The following is a 12,131-nucleotide window of genomic DNA, read 5'->3' as shown; positions in this document are numbered from 1 at the left end:
AAAGATACACAAATTCAGTACAGTAGATAAAGGTCAAGAAAAAAAATCCCCCACCATTCTGCAGGGACTGAGCTGAAGAAGAGAATCACATTGTGATCAAGGGCAACGATTGATAATGATAGAGATATGAAAAGGAAACATAAACAAGATAGGAGAAATACAATATGGTCTGCTAATATTGGCCATGTTCCCAAGAATTCAGCCACACAGAGGAGAACCAAAGTCATATAACTAACCTCTGATCACAATCTCTTAAGAGTAAATAAAGAAGGAACTGGAGAATTTCTATACAAATATTCCACAAAATAACACTTAAAAAAAAAAAAAAAGGCTTACAGTTGATTATCAGCAAAATACCCAGGATGCCCAAGCCCATCAGTTTAGGAGCTGCCTTTCTTGGGGATGGGAGATGGCTTGCCTCCTGATAAAAATGGCATTTCCATTTCTTCTTTAGGGCTCTATAACTGCTGCAGTCGGAAACATGGAGGAGGCAAAAGGAGATCAGGGTAGCAGAAAATAGCTTCTTATAAAAGAAAAAAGCTTGTTTTAAGGTCTTGTTTTGTTTTGTTTTGTTTTATTCCCAAGCAAAGGAATAGTTCCATTACTTCCTTACTGCACTTAATATCCCAAATGGACGATCAGATGCATGGTTTCCTGCAGCAAGATGCTTGTTCTGCCTTATGTGATTGCTGGGTATGTACTTGCTTTATTTGCTTGTTTTTTTTTCACTTTTATACATTTTATAAAATTCTGTACACATGAAGTTTTGGGTTTGGGGTAGGTAGAATAATGATTCTGCCGTATCTGTCTATGCCCTAATCCCTGGGACCTGTGAATAAGTTATATCACTGGGCAAAATGTTCTGTGTAGTTGGGATTAAGGGTCTTGTAGATGGGGAGGTTAAATTGGATTATCCAGCTGGGTCCAATCTAGTCACAGGAGTCCTTAAAAGGGAAGACCCTTTCCTGGTGGGTCAGAGAGAAGTGATAGGACAGGGATTCCATGGGAAGCTGCTGGTCTTCAAGATGGAGGAGGGTGCAGGGAGGTAGGGAAGGTGGTGGCCTCTGGAAGCTGAGCCTGACCCTCGGTTTACAGTCAGCAAGAAAAAGGGGACCTCAGTCCCACAATTGTAGGGAACTGAGTTCTGCCAACAACCTAATTGAGCTAAGAACCAGACTCCAGATTAGAACTCAGCCGCGCCAATCTCAATTTTCACCCTGTGGGGTGAGCAACAGACATTCGACCTGCAGAACTGTAAGATAATAAATTTGTGTTGTTTTTAAGATGCTAAGCTTGTGGCAATTTGCAATAGGAAACTTATGTAAGCTTAATTATTATACTCTGTCCATATTTTTATTTATATATTTATATTAATATATAAATTTTATATCTAATTCAATATATATGCCATAAATATTTTATATAAATAAATATATCTATATTTACATTTTTACAGAGCATGGCACAGTGCCTTACTTATATATAACGTATGTAGTAATTATGTTCAAATATTATTGCTAAAATTTATTACTGTCTTGTCCTAAAAACAAACACAAAGAGGCATAACCATTATTGCTCTCATTTTTCAGATAAGAAAATGAGACTTATAACAGAGTGTGATACCTAGGCATTTCTATTTCTTTTTCATATTTGGAAGAGATTCTATCCTGAAATTACTTCAGAAGAATTTAACCCAATTAGTTAATAAATAAATAATATTTTCTTCTTGATTAGAAATAAGTGGGATTGCTTTGATAATTAAGTGTATTTTGGTCTTAGAAATGTTTCCATCACCTCCTTGCTTTTAGCTGACTCCTACATGTGTTGATCATGATTACTTTTGCAAAGTAGCTAAGTATCACAAAATAGAGACACCTGATACTTTATTTCTAGTAATTCCAAGTTAAGGTAATAATAATAATAAATAGAATGAAGATAGGGCTATATGTGTGTGCATATATGTGAACTATGTACCTGAATAATATAACTAAAGAATCTGTTGAATGGATAAAGATACCGTATGTATATACAATGGAATACTACTCAGCCATCAGAAAAGGGAATCTTGCCATTTGCGATGACGTGGATGGAACTAGAGGGTTATTAGGCTAAGCGAAATAGGTCAACCAGAGAAAGACAATTATCATATGATCTCACTCTAATGTGAAATTTAAAAAACAGTGCAGAGGATGAGAGGGGAAGGGAGGGAAAAATAAAACAAGATGAAGTCAGAGAGGGAGACCAACCATAAGAGACTCTTAATCATAGGAAACAAACAGGGTTGCTGAAGGGGAGGGGAGTGGAGGGATATGGCATAACTGAGTAATGGACATTAAGGAAGACATGTGATGTAATGAACACTGGGTCTTCTGTAAGACTGATGAAACACTGAACTCTACCCCTGAAACTAGTAACACACTATATGTTAATTGAACTTAAGTTAAAAGAAATTAATTTTTAAAAAGCTGTAATAAATATATGTACATCTGAAAAAACACTTCAGGATTATACATAGATTTCATATATATATATATATATGAAACAGCTATATATATTTCAGATTATTTTATTTATACACATATATATATGAGGGCTATACATCTATTCATATATATGTGTGAATCCAATATATATGAAACAGATATAACTGATATGATATAAGGGATTTTTTTTTTTTAAGATTTTATTTATTTGACAGAGAGAGATCACATGTAGGCAGAGAGGCTGATGGGGGTGGGGGGGGGGGGAAGCAGGTTCCCTGCTGAGCAAAGAGCCCAATTCAGGACTCGATCCCAGGACCCTGAGATCATGACCTGAGCCAAAGGCAGAGGCTTAACCCCTGAGCCACCCAGGAGCCCTGTGAGGGATATTTGAATTTCAAAAGCTAAGTTCTCAGTCAATTCACATTCTCAAGGTACTTTTTATTCTACCCTGAAGAAGCCCTGAAATAATGGGGGATTATATAAATATAAATATAGATTGTTGTTCCAAGAGGTTTCATCTGAGAAAACTATGGTTAATATTTTCACTGTCTTAGAATCCAGGATCTCTACTGATCAATAATTTAACCATTGCATTTACTCATTTTTTTCATTAATTAATATAATTCTTTTAAAGATTCCTTTTTGGAAAAGCATGGTCTTTTTGGAATGTTAGTATGCTACTCTGCAAGAACAGTCACATGGGAACCAAAGTGTATTTATGAAAACTATATTCACCTCACTTTTTACCTCACAATGATGTAACCTGATATGAGGAAATAATTATACCCTCTTTGACACACATAAATCTAAATTCCAAGATCTATAACTCTGAATCCCAAGGTACCAGGAATTACCTTAATTCTAAATGGTTAAGATTTTGAAATAAGTTTTTTGGACGTCTTTGTCTATAAAAAATTGAAATTATTTTAAAATCTTAACATATATAGATGACTCTGTATTTTGTATAGGTATGAAAATATTCCAGAATGTGATAAAATAAATGAAACTAGAGTGATAGCTAAAAAGTTAGGTTTTTAAAGTAGAGGAAAATATTTTAGCCAGCATTTTAACACACATAAAATTTTAAAAGACACAACTCCACATTTATAATACAGTAAAAAAGAATGTTAATCTTTAATTTTTTCACTTATTCCAATCATTACATATTGACCACTAAAATTTATTAATAAGATATACTAAACAAAGATAAGAAAATCTCATCTTCAGGTAGCATTTTATTGGTGAGATGCATTTTATCAAGACCTCTCCAGTGCTCCGCAGAGCTCTATTACTCTATGTCTTGCTCCACCTCATAGAAATCTTTCCCATTTTACCAGTTTTCTAGGGTTACCAGAGTTAATTTGTAGATGCATTACTCTAGTCCCTGGCTCTGTGCTCATCACCCTTTCTATGTCTCTGTGTCTCCTCTTCTTATAAAGACACTTACAATTGGATTTGGTTTCACCCTAAATCCAGAATGATCTCAAGATCAACAATATAATTACATCTGAAAGGACTTTTTGCCAAATAATATCATCTTCACAGGTTTTGGGCATTAGAGTTTGGATGTACCTTTCTAGAGGCCATTGTCCAATCTATTACACTCATCTTTAAAATTGCATGGCCTTCTGCCTTTAGCTTGGGTCATGATCCCAGGGTCCTGGGATCAAGCCCCATGTTGAGCCCCGTATCAGGTTCTCTGCTCAGTGGGGAGCCTGCTTCCTCCTCTCTCTCTCTCTCTTTGCCTGCCTCTCCGCCTACTTGTGATCTCTCTCTCTCTCTCTGTCAAATAAATAAATAAAAAATCTTAAAAGAAAAAAATTTTAAAATTGCATGGCTTTCTGTCCTATAGTACATCCAATCATTGGCCATCTCATATATATATATATATATATATATATATATATATATACACACAGATAGATAATATCTATCAGTCTATCTTTCTAGAACATAGTAGTTAAAAATGGGGCCTTTTTAAATTTAAATTTTTTATGTTTTTATAAACATATAATGTATTTTTATCCCCAGGAGTACAGGTCTGTGAATCGCCAGGTTTACACACTTCACAGCACTCACCATAGCACATACCCTCCCCAATGTCCATAACCCCTCCTTCCCCCCTCCCCTCAGCAACCCTTAGTTTGTTTTGTGAGATTAAGAATTACTTATGGTTTGTCTCCCTCCCAATCCCAACTTGTTTCATTTATTCTTCTCCTACCCCCAAATCCCCCCACATTGCATCTCTACTTCCTCATATGAGGGAGATCATACGATAGTTGTCTTTCTCTTATTGACTTATTTCACTAAGCATGATACCTCTAGTTCCATCCACATCATCGCAAATGGCAAGATTTCATTTCTTTTGATGGCTGCATAGTATTCCATTGTATATATATATACCATCTCTTCTTTATCCATTTATCTGTTGATGGACGTCTAGGTTCTTTCCATAGTTTGGCTCTTGTAGACATTGCTCCTATAAACATTTGGGTGCACGTGGCCCTTCAGATCACTACATTTGTATCTTTAGGGTAAATTCCCAGTAGTGCAATTTCTGCATCATAGGGTAGTTCTATTTTCAACATTTTGAGGAACTTCCATGCTGTTTTCCAGAGTGGTTGCACCAGCATGCATTCCCACCAACAATGTAGGAGGGTTCCCCTTCCTCTGCATCCTCGCCAGCATTTGTCATTTCCTGACTTGTTAATTTTAGCCATTCTGACTGATGTGAGGTGATATCTCATTGTGGTTTTGATTTGTATTTCCCTGATGCCAAGTAATATGGAGCACTTTTTCATGTGTCTGTTGGCCATCTGGATGTCTTCTTTAAAGAAATGTCTGCTCATGTCTTCTGCCCATTTCTTGGTTGGATTATTTGTCCTTTGGGTGTTGAGTTTGCTAAGTTCTTTATAGATTTTGGACACTAGCCCCTTATCTGATATGTTGTTTGCAAATATCTTCTCCCATTCTGTCAGTTGTCTTTTGGTTTATTAACTGTTTCCTTTGCTGTGCAAAAGCTTTTGATCTTGATGAAATCCCAATAGTTCATTTTTGCCCTTGCTTCTCTTGCCTTTGGTGATATTCCTAGGAAGATGTTGCTGCAGCTGAGGTCGAAGAGGTTGCTGCCTGTGTTCTCCTCAAGGATTTTGATGGATTCCTTTCGCACACTGAGGTCCTTCATCGATTTTGAGTCTATTTTCGTGTGTGGTGTAAGGAAATGGTCTAATTTAATTTTTCTGCATGTGGCCGTCCAGTTTTCCCAGCACGATTTATTGAAGAGGCTGTCTTTTTTCCATTGGACATTCCTTTCTGCTTTGTCGAAGATTAGTTGACCATAGAGTTGAGGGTCTATTTCTGGGCTCTCTATTCTGTTCCATTGATCTATGGGTCTGTTTTTGTGCCAGTACCAGTCTTGATGATGACAGCTTTGTAATAGAGCTTGAAGTCCGGAATTGTGATGCCACCAACTTTGGCTTTCTTTTTCACTATTCCTTTGGCTATTTGAGGTCTTTTCTGGTTCCATATAAATTTTAGGATTATTTGTTCCATTTCTTTGAAAAAGATGGATGGTACTTTGATAGGAATTGCATTAAATGTGTAGATTGCTTTAGGTAGCATAGACATTTTCACAATATTTGTTCTTCCAATCCAGGAACATGGAACATTGTTCCATTTCTCTGTGTCTTCCTCGATTTCTTTCATGAGTACTTTATAGTTTTCTGAGTATAGATTCTTAGCCTCTTTGGTTAGGTTTATTACTAGGTATCTTATAGTTTTGGGTGCAATTGTAAATGGGATGGACTCCTTAATTTCTCTTTCTTCTGTCTTGTTGGTGATGGAGAGAAACGCAATTGATTTCTGTGCATTGATTTTATATCCTGACACTTTACTAAATTCCTGTATAAGTTCTAGCAGTTTTGGAGTGGAGTCTTTTGGATTTTCCACATATGGTATCATATCATCTGGGAAGAGTGATAGTTTGACTTCTTCTTTGTCAATTTGGATGCTTTTAATTTCCTTCTGTTGTCTGATTGCTGAGGCTAGGACTTCTAGTACCATGTAGAATAACAGTGGTGAAAATGGGCATCCCTGCCATGTTTCTGACCTTAGTGGAAAAGCTTTCAGTTTTTCTCCATTAAGAATGATACTTGCAGTGGGTTGTTCATAGATAGCTTTGATAATATTGAGGTATGTGCCCTCTATCCCTATACTTTGAAAAGTTTTGATCAGGAAGGGATGCTGTACTTTGTCAAATGCTTTTACAGCATCTACTGAGAGTATCATATGGTTCTTGTTCTTTCTTTTATTAATGTGTTGTATCATATTGATTGATTTGCAGATGTTGAACCAACCTTGCAGCCCTGGAATAAATGCCACTTGGTCGTGGTGAATAATCCTTTTAATGTACTGTTGAATCCTAATGGCTAGTATTTTGGTGAGAATTTTCGGATCTGTGTTCATCAAGGATATTGGTCTGTAATTCTCTTTTTTGATGGGATCCTTGTCTGGTTTTGGGATCAAGGTGATGTTGGCCTCATAAAATGAGTTTGGAAGTTTTCCTTCCATTTCTATTTTTTAGAACAGCTTCAGAAGAAAAGGAATTAGTTCTTCTTTAAACGTTTGGTAGAATTCCCCTGGGAAGCCATCTGGCCCTGGGCTTTTTGTTCAGAGATTTTTGATGACTGCTTCAATCTCCTTACTGGTTATCGGTGTGTTCAGGTTTTCTATTTCTTCCTGGTTCAGTTGTGGTAGTTTATATATCTCTAGGAATGCATCCATTTCTTCCAGATTGTCAAATTTGTTTGCATAGAGTTGCTCATAGTATGTTTTTATAATTGTCTGTTGGTGTTAGTTGTGATCTCTCCACTTTCATTCATGATTTTATTTATTTGGATCCCTTCTCTTTTCTTTTTGATAAGTATGGCCAGGGGTTTATCAATCTTATTAATTCTTTCAAAGAACCAGCTCCTAGTTTCATTGATTTGTTCTATTGGTTTTTTTGGTTTCCATTTCATTGATTTCTGCTCTGCTCTTTATTATTTCTCTTCTCCTGCTGGGTTTAGGGTTTCTTTCTTGTTCTTTCTCCAGCTCCTCTAGGTGTAGGGTTAAGTTGTATACTTGAGGCCTTTCTTGTTTTTTGAGAAAAGCTTGTACCCTATATATTTTCCTTTCAGGACTGCCTTTGCTGTGTCCACAGATTTTGAACCATTGTGTTTTCATTATCATTTGTTTCCATGAATTTTTTCAATTCTTCTTTAATTTCCTGGTTGACCCATTCATTCTTTAGAAGGATGCTGTTTAGTCTCCATGTATTTGGGTTCTTTCCAAATTTCCTCTTGTCATTGAGTTCTAGCTTCAGAGCATTGTGGTCTGAAAATATGCAGGGAATGATACCAAACTTTTGATACCAGTTGAGATCTGATTTAGGACCCAGGATGTGATCCATTCTGGAGAATGTTCCATGTGCACTAGAAAAGACTGTGTATTCTGTTGCTTTGGGATTAAATGTTCGGAATATATCTGTGATGTCCATCTGGTTCAGTGTGTCATTTAAGGCCTTTATTTCCTTGTTGATCTTTTGCTTGGATGATCTGTCCATTTCCGTGAGGGGAGTGTTAAAGTCCCCTACTATTATTGTTTTATTGTTGATGGGTTTCTTTGATTTTGTTATTAATTGGTTTATATAGTTGACTGCTCCCACGTTAGGGGCATAGATATTTAAAATTGTTAGATCTTCTTGTTGGACAGACCCTTTGAGTATGATATAGTGTCCTTCCTCATCTCTTATTATAGTCTTTGGCTTAAAATCTAATTGATCTGATATAAGGATTGCCACCCCAGCTTTCTTCTGATGTCCATTAGCATGGTAAATTGTTTTCCACCCCCTCACTTTAAATCTGGAGGTGTCTTCGGGTCTGAAATGAGTTTCTTGTAGGCAACATATTGATGGGTTTTTTTGTTTTGTTTTGTTTTTATCCATTCTGATACCCTGTGTCTTTTGATTGGGGCATTTAGCCCATTAACATCCAGGGTAACTATTGAGAGATATGAATTTAGTGCCATTGTATTGCCTGTAAGGTGACTGTTACTGTATATTGTCTCTGTTCCTTTCTGTTCTACCACTTATAGGCTCTCTCTTTGCTTAGAAGACCCCTTTCAATATTTCCTCTAGAGCTGGTTTGGTGTTTGCAAATTCTTTCAGTTTTTTTTTGTCCTGGAAGCTTTTTATCTCTCCTTCTATTTTCAATGATAGCCTAGCTGGATGTAGTATTCTTGGCTGCATGTTTTTCTCGTTTAGTGCTCTGAATATATCGTGCCAGCTCTTTCTGGCCTGCCAGGTCTCTGTGGATAAGTCCACTGCCAATCTAATATTTTTCCCATGGTATATTACAGACTTCTTTTCCCGGGCTGCTTCAGGATTTTCTCTTTGTCGCTAAGACTTGTAAATTTTAATATTAGGTGATGGGGTGTGGACCTATTCTTGTTGATTTTGAGGGGGGCGGTTCTCTGCACCTTCTGGATTTTGATGCTTGTTCCCTTTGCCATATTAGGGAAATTCTCACCAATATACCTTCTGCTCCCCTCTCTCTTTCTTCTTCTGGAATCCCAATTATTCTAATGTTGTTTTGTCTTATAGTGTCACTTATCTCTCAAATTCTCCCCTTGTGGTCCAGTAGCTGTTTGTCCCTCTTTTGCTCAGCTTCTGTATTTTCTGCCATTTGGTCTTCTATGTCACTAATTCTTTCTTCTGCCTCATTTATCCTAGCAGTAAGAGCCTCCATTTTTTATTGCACCTCATTAATAGCTTTTTTGATTTCAACTTGGTTAAATTTTAGTTCTTTTATTTCTCCAGAAAAGGCTTTTATCTCTCCTGAGAGTGTTTCTCTAGTATCTTCCATGCCTTTTTTGAGCCCAGCTAGAACCTTGAGAATCATCATTCTGAACTCTAGATCTGACATATTACCAATGTCTGTATTGATTAGGTCCCTAGCCTTCGGTACTGCTTTTTGTTGTTTTTTGTGTGTGAGTTTTTCTGCCTTGTCATTTTGTCCAGATAAGAGTATATGAAGGAGCAAATAAAATACTGAAGGGTGGTAAAGGCCCCAGGAAGATGCTCTTTAACCAAATCAGAAGAGACCTCAAATTGTGGGAGGGAGAAAGGGGATAAAAAGAAGTTCAGGAAAAAAAAATTTTTTTTTAAAAAGGAAAACAAATAAAAAGAAAAATATATATACGTATATTAGATAAACTAGTTTAAAAATGTTAAAAAAGAAAAGGGTAAATGTTAAAAAAATTAGCAGAAGAAAAAAAATTAAATTAAAAATTAACCACAAGACTAAAGAATCATGGGGAGAAAGCCATGAGTTCCATGTTTTGCTTACTCCTCCACTGGAATTCTGCTGTTCTCCTTGGTAGGTGAACTTTGTCTTGACTGGATTTCTTGTTGATCTTCTAGGGGAGGGGCCTATTGTAGTGATTCTCAAGTGTCTTTGCCAGAGGTGGAATTGCACCACCCATACCAGTGGCTGGGCTAAGTAAGCTGCTCAGGTTCGCTTTTGGGAGCTTTTGTCCCCTGATCGCTTTCCGTAGAGTTCTGGAGGATGGGAATGAAAATGGCGGCCTCCTATTCTCTGGCCCCGAGGAGCTGAGAGTTCAGGGCCCCACTCTTCAGTGCACCCTCAGAGAAAAAATCCCAGTCACTCCCGTTTCCCTGGCCTCTGGCTGTGCCAACCTCACCCAGCTTGCGACCGGTTCAAGGTAACCCCGAGCTGAGAACTCACTCCTTGGTTCTGTCTCTGTAGCCAGCTTCCCCGTTTTAATACCCGCAAGCTCTGTGACACTCAGACAGCCCCGATCCTTCTGTGACCCTGCAGGACCTGAGGCCATGCTCACCCCGCGTGGGCTTCACCCCGGTTTAGCCTCTGGAGCGATGTCCCTCAGCGGAACAGACTTTTAAAAGTCCTGATTTTGTGCTCTGTTGCTCCGCCGCTTGCCGGGAGCTGGCCCCTCCCCCCATGGTCTATCTTCCTGTTGCTTTGGATTCACTTCTCTGCTGGTCCTACCTTTCAGAAAGTAGTCGATTTTCTGTTTCTAGAATTGCTATTCTTCTTCTCTTCGATCTCCCGTTGGATTTATAGGTCTGTGCAATGGTTTGGTAAGCTATCTAGCTGATCTCCTGCTACCTGATGTCATCTCAGCCTGCTACTTCTCTGCCATCTTGACTCCTCCCCCTCAAAAATGGGGTCTTTTAACAGGAATCAAACTACCTTCAAATCCTGTTCATTTTCTGGATTTTTATTTTACTAGCAATGTAATGTTAGATGAGTTGCTTAACTCTCTCTGTCTTAGTTTCCCTTTCTGTAATAAGTGCATAATAATAGTACTTGCCCCATAGAATTTTTGTGTTAAATAACAGTACTATGTATAAGCACATACACCACAGTGTTGGCTATTACCATTAAGGAGCAATTGTTTTCTTTAGCAGAAGATAATTATTTTGAAATGTAGCCTTACAAGAATAGTTCAAGAAATTGTTGGTTCTGCAGAACTGCATTTTCTATGGGAGAGAGAAAATCGAGGATCTTAAGTCAATAATGTGACAAAATGGTGGAAATCCACTTAAATATAGAGCAGGCTCAGGGAAAGGAAGCTTCTTATGTCAGCCCTGTCCCTAGATAGAACCTTCTGGGCTTCAGGGGCAACAGGGCAAGAAAAGCCAAGTCACGGAAGAGAAAGGGAAGAAAATAGTCATTTCTATTTATGAATGTAGAGCTTGAAGTAACAGCAGACAGGCTAAGCCAGAAATGAGAAAGTAGAATGGAAGTTTGTTAGCTATTCACAGAGAAGTAAATGAGAAGACCAAATGAGAAAGCTTAGAAAGAAAACCAGTACCCCAGAGAGGAACAAGACCTTAGAAAACGTCCAACTGAGGAACCCAGAAGAGGAAGAGTTCCCACTAAGTTCAAAACAGCTCTCTGGGGATATAGGTAAGAAGATAGAATATGCAATCTTATAGAAGCTCGGGGAAAGAGTCTCCTCAAATAGATCAGAAACCACATCAAATGCTTCGGCAAGGTCAAGGGTGCAGAAAAGACAATGGCTTTTTCTCAGTTTGCAATTAGAAAGCCATTATTGAATTTTAGATGAGCAGTATTTGTAGAGATTTGGGAAATCCACTGAGATTCCAAAAGGTTACACTCTGTATGTGTTGAGGAATTGGAGCCTGTTATTATTCCAGGCGCTTAGCAATAAAAGAAATGCATTTTTTAAAAAGGCTGGTAGCAGGATTTATTGCAAAAGCAAGATTTTGGAGCCTATCTGAAGATAGTGAAGATGAAGTTAGCAGAGTGTAATAACTGAAAGATAATTTTTGTAATGGCCTAGAGGATGCAGGAGGGGCTACAGGCGAGGGATGGAGACCTCAGGACTGGAAAGGATTTGGATCAGCCACATACAACAAATACTCCTATGACCCAGAGAAAGAAGATTCTCATTTTTCTATGTTTCAGCAAATATTTACTGAACACTTACTAATGAGGGAAGCACTAAAAAATAGACACTGAATAGAAAAATGGACCAGAAACTCCTTCATAGGCCTCCCCTTCTAGTTTTTATATGCACTGAGATCTATTTGGTAGAATCCAG

At 37.7% G+C, this 12,131-nt stretch overlaps 1 long non-coding RNA gene across 1 annotated transcript in view; it reads left to right on the top strand.

Annotated features, from left to right (window-relative positions):
• The first annotated feature begins 495 nt into the window (after window positions 1-495).
• The window catches only part of LOC131820548 (uncharacterized), an 85,738-nt gene continuing 74,102 nt past the window's right edge, over window positions 496-12,131 (top strand). Inside the window, exon 1 of the long non-coding RNA XR_009349684.1 lies at window positions 496-693. This is a non-coding gene — a long non-coding RNA (uncharacterized LOC131820548). The remainder of the gene's footprint in view (window positions 694-12,131) is intronic.

Source organism: Mustela lutreola, chromosome 18 (assembly GCF_030435805.1).
Source record: "Mustela lutreola isolate mMusLut2 chromosome 18, mMusLut2.pri, whole genome shotgun sequence".
NCBI classification, from domain to species: domain Eukaryota; kingdom Metazoa; phylum Chordata; class Mammalia; order Carnivora; family Mustelidae; genus Mustela; species Mustela lutreola.
Note: the sequence above shows the minus strand (reverse complement) of the source record. Positions and strands in the feature narration are given on the sequence as shown.